Genomic DNA, 10,848 nt, shown 5'->3' on the forward strand with positions numbered 1-10,848 from the left:
AAAATTTATCCCATGAGTCCTGAGGAGGGGCTGGAGGAATCAGTCACCCCCTTGGCCCTGCTGGGCTACCTGTCCTTCTTTAGCATCAGGCTAAAGATGGACGCTCTTATTAGATGCAGAAGACACCATTGCCGTGTCATTGCCTCTTCGCTGGACGTCATCACCCCACCGTGAAGGCCTCTGTCACAGGACCACAACCTCACGTATTTTGGGTGAAATCAGCTCCCACCGGCTGGTGTGCAAAGCAGAGTGAGGCAGCCAGCTGGGACGAGGCAGCACCCACACACGGCTTGCTGGCAGATTGGCGGAGGCGGTAGCGGTGAGCTGTATCCTCCAGCACGACAGCTGGATCTGGGAGAGGACATCCGTCTGCAGCATAGCGGGCTGCACCAGCACTGATCCCATTGCTCAGGTGATAAAGACTGGAATAGCATCCAACTCAGAGACAAACCGATTTGCTCCAAATACGCGGCAGATCCAGAACAAAGTCCAGTTGTCCTAACGCATAGCCCAGTGCTGAATGCGCTGGCTAACGCGGCTTTTAAAAATGAGGCTTGTTTCTGTCTGTATTGCGTATTTGTTTCTCATTGTAGGGTTCAGCGTTGCTGACTCATGTAATTTTGTTATAAATCTTGTGATGTTTCGTGCCATCTCTTTGACGCAAGGGTTCCTGGTGTCACGTGGCTTTGCGACAAGGAGCTTTTATTAGGGGCAAAAATAGAAAAGTAGATTTGTGGTCCTCATGCTATGAGGCAAGCATGAAAATATGCCCCCAAAGGTTCAGAAAACAGTCACAGAAAAAAATATATCTTTATTATCATTTTTGAAATCCTATGATTTTTAACCTGCTGTGATTTTTCTGATGCTGGTTCACATCTCCTGCTCTCCCCTGGGCAGCCACTGTAACAGCTTCCAAGCTGTTCCCTGAAATGTGGAAATCCCCCTTACACAAACAATGGCACTGTTAGTCTTGCCGATTTTCTGGAAGCACAAAAACATATTTGTTTTCAGCCATGACCCACTGAGGGAATTTCCTCACTGATTTGGAGTTTGGGAATTTTTTTTATTCCTCTGAAAGCCATTTTGCCAGTTTCCAAGAACCTTAATAAACTACAATTACCGAGATTAACAGCGTTGTGTGGTCGGCATCCAACACAGAAACAGACCCTGAATTGTGATCGCTTTGGTGGAAACAGGCAGAAATAGCTGGTTAAAATGACCCCTTTTCCTGCACAGAGTCTGAGAGCGCGAAATGAATGTGCCCCTTTTTGGGATAATAGGTCTGCCTTTGGCAGGAGGTTTGTGTTGATGAAAGTACAGGCAGCTGCTCAAAGTGCTAAGTTGTGTCTGAGGGGCGGAGGAGACCTGCTTGCACTATAAAGAGATGCTGCTGTGGGGTTGCCAAGTTCACAGGAGGGAGGTTCAAGGGCATCTCCCCAAAGACAAATACGCCATCAGCTCTCAGGCACCAGCAGGCACTGTGGCACGTAGACAGTGTGCCTCAGCCTCCGAGGAGAACGCAGAGTTCAGCATCTCCTTTCTCAAGGAGACAAGCTCGCTGGAGTCCCCTGTTTCCTCCGAACAAGCCCGGATATTGCTGCTGGCCGTCACGTCCCATGTGTCCTGTCCCCACCACGACACAGTGCACAGCTCTCAGTGAGACCTAGATGGAGTGAAGGAAGGAATGGGTGAAGAGGAAGGCAAATGACTCACATTACAGCCTGGCCAGGTCACAGGGACGAACACACCGTCCTTGCGAGGAGCGCTGGAAGGTGACCCAGAGAGCCAGTGCTGGATTTGAGGACCCGAGTTTCATGACTCATCTGAAAGACGATCTGTCCTGGGATGTGGATGCCGGACAATTTGCTGCTCCCTGGAAGACCATCTCCAACTGCATCAGTGGCAAATGTTCTTGCGGATCCTGGAGCTGCCTTGCCATTCTTGCATCCAACTGAAGCCAAACAAGGTGGTGAACTTGGAACTCCCCAGGACGCCTTTCCTTCTTTTTGTGTTTTACTAATGAGTGCTGCCACCTTCTCCCTGTGCTCTGAGTCTCCATGCCATGTTGAACTCTTTGTTCCCTGCCAAATAACCGAGTGATGTCAGTGAGCAGAACATGTTGTCAAAGCCATCTAGACACAGAGCAGTCGACAAGCCAGCTTTGGGAGAGAACTTAGTGCATCAGTGGGGGGATCTTTGCAGTATGGAAGATCTGAAGCGAGGTCTGACTCTCACGGGAGCTGCAGAGATGGGGAGTACCACGATGACTCCGAGGTTTATTCTTTAAACAGCACATCCCTCCTGTGGGAGAAAGAAGCTCCTCTGTCAGTTATACATACAGATCTTCCCAGCAGGGAAGACGACAGCTCTTCAGGATGGAAATCTTTGAAGTCATACTGTGCTGCAAGTATCTCAGAGATCCTGAATGACCCTAGGCTGAATATGTAAGGAGCTGTTTTTTTCTAGAAGCGCTTGAAGGATGTGTGGAATTTCTTAAATTCTTCAGTAAGGGGCACATTCATATTCATTTGTGTGACTACCTTGTTTTGATTCCCCAGCTGCCAGCCACATTAGCAGCTCAGGAAATCCATTGGAAGTTGGGAATTGCTGCTGAGCCTAGTGGTCCCTTCCACCCCAGATGCTCAATGGAGACCCAGCAGCTGCTGGAAATAAGGCAGCATCCGTTCTCATTCAGGCACCCGCAACCACGTAGCTTTACAACAACTTCTCCTTACTCCCTGAGAATTGTTCCACGGGCAGCGCGTCTCTCTAGCTCCCTAGTCACACCAGCAGCTTGATGGTGTGACTGCAGGCAGTGCAGGAGGTTGGAGAGCCCTCATCCCCTTCCTGGCTGTCTGGGCTGGCCCCGGCTGTTCTGCACCCTACTCTGCCCCAAGAGCCTCAGGAGAGCACCCCGCAGACAAACATGCTGCTTTTCCTGCGGCGGGTTCCTGCAACACTCCAGTCCCCACCAGCATGATAACAGCTTCGCCTGCGAGGGAGGCAGGACTTAATTAGAGGAATCTGGAGAAAGGCAGATTTTGTCATGTAAATGATTCCTGTCATAGGACACGATCTAAATTTGGATTCTGGGGCTGAGCAGAACAATCTCTGCTGTAGCATGGCAGCTGTCAAAGGTAGGGAGAAGCTCTGAATACCTACAGGAGTGATGTCTGGTGCCTTTTATTTCGCTGTGGGGTACATTTCACCCTCTGAACACATACAGTGATTATATATCGCTGGACAGGAATGAACTGGTGAGACAGGCTCTATTATTCCCACTTCTTTTAGCTGGGGTAGCCGAGAACCCAAGAGGTCGTAGACAATAAAAGGAGTTGTTATCGGGGACATGTTTTGATCCTGAGATTTCCAAGCTCCCAGGCCTGCGCTCAGGCCACAAGCCAATATCACAGCCTATTTAATATTTTCTTTCTCTGCTGTTCAGTACTGCACAGCATCGCAACAGGAGGCAGTGCTTTCTGCTGAACTCCACCTGATAATTGTGTCTCTCACTGTGTTTTTCTTCTGATGCTGCACCACAAGATATCTATTCCTTTAAAATAACAACTCCTAAATAAAAGAAACAGTGGTTCTGATAGCAGCAGAACTAAGATGCCTGGTCTCCTATAGGATGCATTTCGTGCATGGGTTCTCTGGCGCCTCGCACGATGCGGGTTCAGGCTGAAACTGTGCTTGCAGGCGAAACTTGGGTAAGAATTCATTTCTGTACGGATTCCCAAGAAGTGCTGTGATCAGGCTGCAGACTTACTCTTCCCTGCTGTTCTCCTTTACTTGCTTGCTTACTTTCATTAAACCTACAAAAATTTCATATGTCTGACTTCTCCATCTCTCCACCAAACTCATCTGAAACTGGCCACCAGGTTCCCGAGCTACTAGAGGAGTCAGAAAGCCAAGTACCAAAGCATTAACCCAATGCTTATGAACACATAAGCCTTGCTGCCTTGGGAAGCCAAGCTACGAGGGAACAGTGAAAATTTACTTTGGAAAATGAATGGAACAAATCCTGCAGAATGTATAATGTGAGCAATCTTCCAGTGGCTAGGAGAAGTGCTAAGATAAACTGATCATAGAGTTAAAGTGCATCATTTATGAGCGCTGGCTTCTTTAACAAATACGGTTCCTTATTATGCTCATGAAATATACATGAAGAAATCAGAATTTTTGATGGCGTTCAGCGTTCACAATTGCTCTGCTCGACTGTTTAACTCTGCACAGACCAGTCACCAGCACCGTTTTGGATCAGATTCCATTTGGACAGGTTCGTTTTGGCTGGCCAGAAAATATGGCTATTCCTTGACTGACTGATTATTTAAACAGCTTCAGCCTCAATGTAAATCACTTGGCTGGGAATATTCAGGTTGTAAATTTGACATGCAGTTTCTGTAGGCCACTAAAAAACTTGACTTAGACCAGTAAAACTCTCAATGAGCTAAAAAAAAAACCCAACCACAAGCATAAACCTAGCAAATCTCTTGGAACGTGTAAGGAAATACGGGCAAAATATTGTCGGTAGCATTCGCCTAGGTTTTTCTGAAAGTCCTCCACCATCTTTAACTTTTGTGACCCACAGAGCATTTCTATGGCGCATTAGATCAAACAGACAGTCCTAATAAATCATTTTCAGGAATAAAAAGCCTGTGGAATAGGTCCATAGTCGAATCAGGCTGCTTGCTGTGCCATCACATATAGTGATCTGTCCTCCCCTGCCCCCTCCACGTGCAGGGATTGGCCAGCCAGGGGGAGTATTTGTTTCGGGGCTGCATGACACCCCAAGCACTAAAGGTTCAGCTGAAAATCCCACGTCATTAGGAAACCTGGCCTGAGCGCAGCTGACCAGCAGTGATTTGAACTGTAAGGTCACACTGAATTTGCAAAGCAGAAAAACCTGGTGAGAGGCAGCGTGAAATCATGCCCCAAGTGCCCCAATCACAAAGTCATGGCCGAGCCATGTGCAGAAACCCAAGACACTGAGTTTGGGCTTTGGCTTATCTCCCATTCGAATACGTGGTTCTGAATTTGGAGACCTGATTCTGAATTTGGCTCATCTCCAAGGTGCAGGAAATGACTCAAGTAACTCTTTGGCAGCAGCAATAAAGAGGAAATAATAAAGAAATCCTTGAAAATAAAAAAAAGACACTGTCATTAGCAAAGTACAGTGAAAGTCCAGTACAGTTTTTATGAGTCTTTTTGTAAGGCCTCTATCTTGGTTGAACAATCAAACCCGAAAGGAAATCGTGCATTGTTTGTATTCTTCCTGCAGCTAGGGGTTGCACTTATGACCCAGGACTCTACCGTGCACGGAGCTGTACAAATCCAGACCAAAAAGGCGGTCCTTACTCCAACGGCTGCCTTTACATTCTGCGCGTAACACAGGAGACGGCAGATGGACTCAGACTTAAGGACAGATAAGTGAATATGAGATTTCAGTGACAAAGCCATCTGTCTAGCCAAAGTCACCCACTTCTGTAGTCTGTGAGGCTTGGATCCACCCACTTGTGTTGTAGAGCCAGACTCTAAGCTCGGTAATTTTACTTTCGGTTAAGTATGGCATCTGCTTTACAGGGAGGCGAATTGTGCCCTAGAGGTACGTACTTCTCTGCATTGACTATAGAGGGTTTAGCGTTGATTTTGTCATCTAGCATCGACTACAGTCAACATGTCCCAGGCAGATGTTCACTGAAGCTCAACAAGTAATGGGTCTTCAGTAGAAATAACTTAGGTTGGCGTTTCAGTTCTTTTACAGTCAGGGCCTAAGCGATGGACAAGCAAAGGGACACCCTTGAGAGTTGATGCCAAGGAAAAAGGAGTGGCCCTCAGAAAGGCCGGTCCTGCTTCTTGCACCCACTGCTGACTGGCCAGTGTCTTCTCTAATCTTTAAAAGGTCCTTTAGGAGCACAGTCAAACAGGGCCTTTTATATTTTGGTTCCTCAGAAGTGCAACACACTGTTCCAGCTGCAAGAGAGGTGAAGTTCCCAGCTGTGCCGCTTGTTTGGCTTGTGTTTTTGCGTGGTGGGACACGAAGAACTGACTGGGTCACTTCCCATTCATCCCAGGACAGCGTATCCTTCGAGTTCCCGCACACAGGGGACTAGCTGGGCCGTCTTCAATGCACTTAGGGACACACATAGCCAAAGGGAGAAAGCATCTTTTGGGGCACTAGGAACGAAGGAGCCAAGAAAGCCCCATTGCCTCTGGGTTAGGCTGGCTTCGCTGAGCGGCTGTGCCTACTGGGGCTTGGGTTCCTGCGCCTGTGCCTCAACCCCATGAACAAAGTCTGGGCCGAAGGTGGAGCTGTCGGTGCAGGTTAGGCTGTGTTCCTTCCTGCCCTTCCCTGCCCCTCACAAGTAATTGGACTGACAAAGAAAATGAGGTTGTGATGGCTCTGGCCCCATAAGTCCCTAATTTCTGCTTAGGCAAATAAATCTGTATCCTGCAGTGTAGTCCAGCGGCGTGCTAAGGGACGAGACCAACCTCTTCTGCAGGTTTGTTCTGCTGGATGGAGGGCGCTTTGCGCGCTGAGGGATCTTTTGCTTGGGTAGGGTTTTGTGCTCGTGTTGTTATTTTGAAATGTAAAAGCCATATCGCGTTTTGATGCTAGACATTGGCAGAAGCACCCCCATCATCAGTATGTGACAGGACAAGGCACATGCAGTGAGCTGGGTACAAATTTTGGCATCGCTTTAGAGGCTGCAGCCCGCGATAGGCTTGCAGAAGCCAACTGGGAGTCTGTGCAGTGTCTCAGCATTACATTCAGGAAAGGCGGTAGCTCTGCTTCCAATGTGTTTCCTTTGCTGTCCTCCCACCCTCGTTCCTAAGAGCTCCTCATCATAATTTTTACTGCACAGCTGACAATTCCCTCATATATTTTCTGTCCCTGACATCTCTCTGTTCAAAGCACTGGCAAGAACTGCCGAGTGTTTAGACTGAGGCCTCGCACGAGTACCTCTTAAGAGCTACTTCTCCACTATTTACCTGGTTTCTGTGTGGTCTGCAAAGAGAGTGGGCAAAGGCACTTTCACCCCCTGAGCTCCTGGGCTTTTTATAGAACGAGCATCAAAAGCGCCAGCCTTTCAAAGCTGTGCTGATGCTACTGTCTGCAGAGCTTCTCGCAGAGTCATTGCTGTCCTCTGCCACATCGCTGGCAGCTATCGTCTCATTAAAATACAGGTCCCCGCTATCTCTGACTCAACCGGCAGCACTACAGGTGCTTCGCTAGTCCTGCACGTGTTTCTCCTGCAAGTGCATTACTTTCCTCCGGTCTGGCTGATTTTCTGACCCTCCCCATTCATTCACTGATTCTTTTAAGCAAATTGCAAGCAAACAGAAACAAACCAAACCACAACCCCCAAACAAAACGCGAAACACAAACGAAAACCCCCAAGCCTCATCAACCTGAATAGTTTAAAGCCAGAGAATATATTAAAAATTTCCGTCATGGAAATTTCCTAGCACAGCATGGAGATTTCCCAGTATATTAGACTCTTCTGTTTTTCAAGGCTGCAAGCAAAGAATGGAAATTTCCAATTACTGCATCAAAGGCTGCTGCTCTCCTGACAGTCTGCTTAGCAGGGGTCATCTGCTCCTGTAGGACATTAAATAATTTAAGGGAGGGACAGGGAGGATTTGCTCAGCTGCACCATTTCCTGCGCAAAGCAGAAGCATTTCCTCTGGTGCTTGGCGGAAGGGAAGGAGCCCGGTGGCCCGAGCGGGAGCCTGGGGGGTCAGGCCCCCAGGGGCTGCCTCTCCTCCAGTATCTGGGCTTGTTCAGCGTGGAGAGCCAAGATGTCAGGGAGCCCGGTCGTCTCGACGGATCTGGAGCTGTCCAGCCTTGGTGCAAGCTACAGGTGCTGCAGCGACTTCCCGCAACCAGAACTGAGGGCAGAAAACTCTTCACTGCTGCTGGACCCGAGTTTCCTATTCCTCCCCGTGCGCTAGGCGGGGGGGAAGAGAGGGGAGGAGGGAGCACACAGAGGCAAAGAGAGATCATATTGCTTCCTCACCCCACTTTTATAACCCCCGCCAGTGCACTTGAACCGCAGAAAAACTCTACTGGCCTCTTCTAGCCACTTCGCGGCCAGGTTGTGCCACAGAGGGAGGCAAAAAGGCAGGAGAGCCGGTCTCTGCTGTCCCCTCCCTACTCTGCCACCAGTTTGCAGCGTGGGGCGAGCAAAGCAGACCAAGCCTCTGCACAGCTGTTGGCAGAGGTGGATGAGAGATCCCACCAGGCAGCACGTTGTGGAGCTTAATCAGTTTGTGCTTGCAGACGGCGCTGGAATTCCCAGCCGAAAGATACTGTACGGAAGTGCAAAGTAATGCCATTACACGGGTGATTTTCTTTAACAAGTCTCAGTACTGCAACCTGAGAAATGTTCACGATGATGCTATTAACAGTAGCCAGCTCATCTGCCTTGGTATTGGCAGTGGGGCAGGAGGGAAAGGAGGGAGGGAGGAGAAATGAGCACGTATGAGTCCTGGGGGAATTCAGATTTGGACGTGATGCCTGATCTTTACAGGCCACTTCTTACCTGCATTTGTAAATCTGGCTCTCCGGTATTGATGGGAGCTCTCTTGTACTAATACTTCTTCTGAATTCTGGTAGTTACAGTGTGTTTTTCACGGGTCCCAGCGCATTACAGAGGTAATCATATGAGCCATTTTATTTAAATGTGGAACTGGAGCTGAATGTTCCCAAAGCTGAAAGCAGCTTTTAAGTGCATGAGTCTGCAAGAGTAACTGCTTGCAGTTCTGCAGTCTTTTGCTGAACTTTCCAAGCAGTTCAGAACTTTTTGCAAAGCTAATGTTGTCCTCTCCCTTGTAGTGATGGAGGGACTGAGGCACTGGGGGACGAAGCAGTTTACCTCAAGGTTTCTCTGAGAGTTATTGGTAAAATCATGATTATAGCCTAGGTATTGAGGCATGTTGGTCCATACAGCTTCTATATCCTCCTTATTTTAAAATAAGTCACCCTGACTGATTGTAATCAAGCCCAAGAACAGGTATTTGTAGCATCTGATAATCAATATGGGTCACAGAGTTACAGAACAGAGTAAGATAAGCTTTTCCCTGAGTCCCTCTCCGTAATGTGCTTCCTAAAATAAAGCTGTTGTTAAGGGGAATATCAATGTGGGACAGGTATGTGACAAGTTTCATTCAACCTGCAGGAAAACATCAGCAAGCCTTATAAAAATTAAAGATTATTTCCAAAACAAATGGTTTTGAACCAAATATGAAGTGACTGTGGTTCAGACTTCATTATGGCAGGCAAAATTACGTTTATCACCGGACTGGAGGCTGGTGGCTGGCTCAAGAACGTCACCACCGACAGCATTTGCTACCAGTTAAGAGAGAGGAGTCCCAAAGAGCGGTGCAGGAGCTGGTGGCTCAGTAGGGGCTGGTTTCCCAAAGCTGGGGAGAGGAATGGCACGAGGAAAGAAAACTAAGACAAAATCCCCTAGAGGAAATTGGAAGGCTGCAAAGAGGTTTTTTGGAGGGACAAAAAGCCGTACGGTTTGGCCTGGTGCTCATCTTGGGTGAGCTGCAAGATGAAGGCAGCAAGAAGAAATAAAAAACAGTATATAATGATACAGATACCGGGCAAAAGGTAATTCGTGCAGGGAATTGATAAAGGAAACTGGAGCTGCCAGAGGCAACATAGTGTTGGCTGGGCTAAGGAAGATAAGGAAAGGTTTTTAAGGTATATGAGGAGTAAAAAGAGTCCCTGCAATAGCTTATGGAGATGATAAATCCTTACAAAAAGTGAAGAGGAGGCATAGGCATTAACACATGTTTCTCTTCTTTATCTAGAAAGAGGCAGTGCAACATACGCATATTACATGACAGTAATGAAATACCTTCTTTTTTCCTAAGGTGGAATTTGGTACATCTAAATTTGGCTATCAAGCATTAGCATCTGAGCTAGCTAGTTATTTAGCCTTTCTAGGCAGTTGATGGAGAGAGACAGCTCTTCTGGAGAGTGATTCAGCCGCTCCAGAGATGGGTGGGATGAGTTGCTTTCTAAAAGTGCTTCCCTCCATTGACTAGAGAGGGGGAGGCTAGACGCTTGGCTCACACTAAACACCTGATTTAGGCAGCTAAAATTAGGTGAGATGAATCTCATCTATTGGCAGAACCAGGAGGATATTGGATATGTACTACAGATAAATATTTTTGAATCAGCCAGTGGGAAAATTGCACCACGGAGTCCTTAAGAACTGCCTCCATAGACCTCTGGACTGCTCATGATAATTTTACTGCAAGCCTTGGCGTATGGAGGAGCTCCAAAAGGCCAGGAGAAGGCTAATGTGTTGATAAAAAGGCAAACAGGACAACACAGGTAACTATAGATATGACATCAGTCCCATGCAAAACAGTGGAAATGCTGATACCCAATTCAATCCACATGGAATTAAATGATAAGAATATAATAAATGCCAATCAATCTGGTTTGGATAGAAAACCCAGGTATTTTCAGATAAGATAGTATTTTAAAAATGAGCCTGCCTTATCGTTCTTGGTTGAGATTACAGGTTTCTTTTATAAAGGCAATTACGACTATACAACATCCTCAGGATTTTGTCCTGGTACCCCATATTCCATAGTTACTCATTGGTGATACATTTTCATTAAAAAACTGGCACTCACAAATTAGCAGAGAAACGTTTGTAAAATTGATTAAAAATTGGCTGCTTGACAGATCTTAAAGACCGTCCTCAGCTGGGAGTCATCACCAAATGTGATTTTGAAGGTGAGGTTTCACAGGGATCAGAAGGAGGCCTGACAGTATATACAAAATCACTGCCAGTGACGTGCCACTTTGAGATGACGCAT

The sequence above is a fragment of the Struthio camelus genome, chromosome 1 (genome assembly GCF_040807025.1).
Source record: "Struthio camelus isolate bStrCam1 chromosome 1, bStrCam1.hap1, whole genome shotgun sequence".
NCBI classification, from domain to species: Eukaryota; Metazoa; Chordata; class Aves; order Struthioniformes; family Struthionidae; genus Struthio; species Struthio camelus.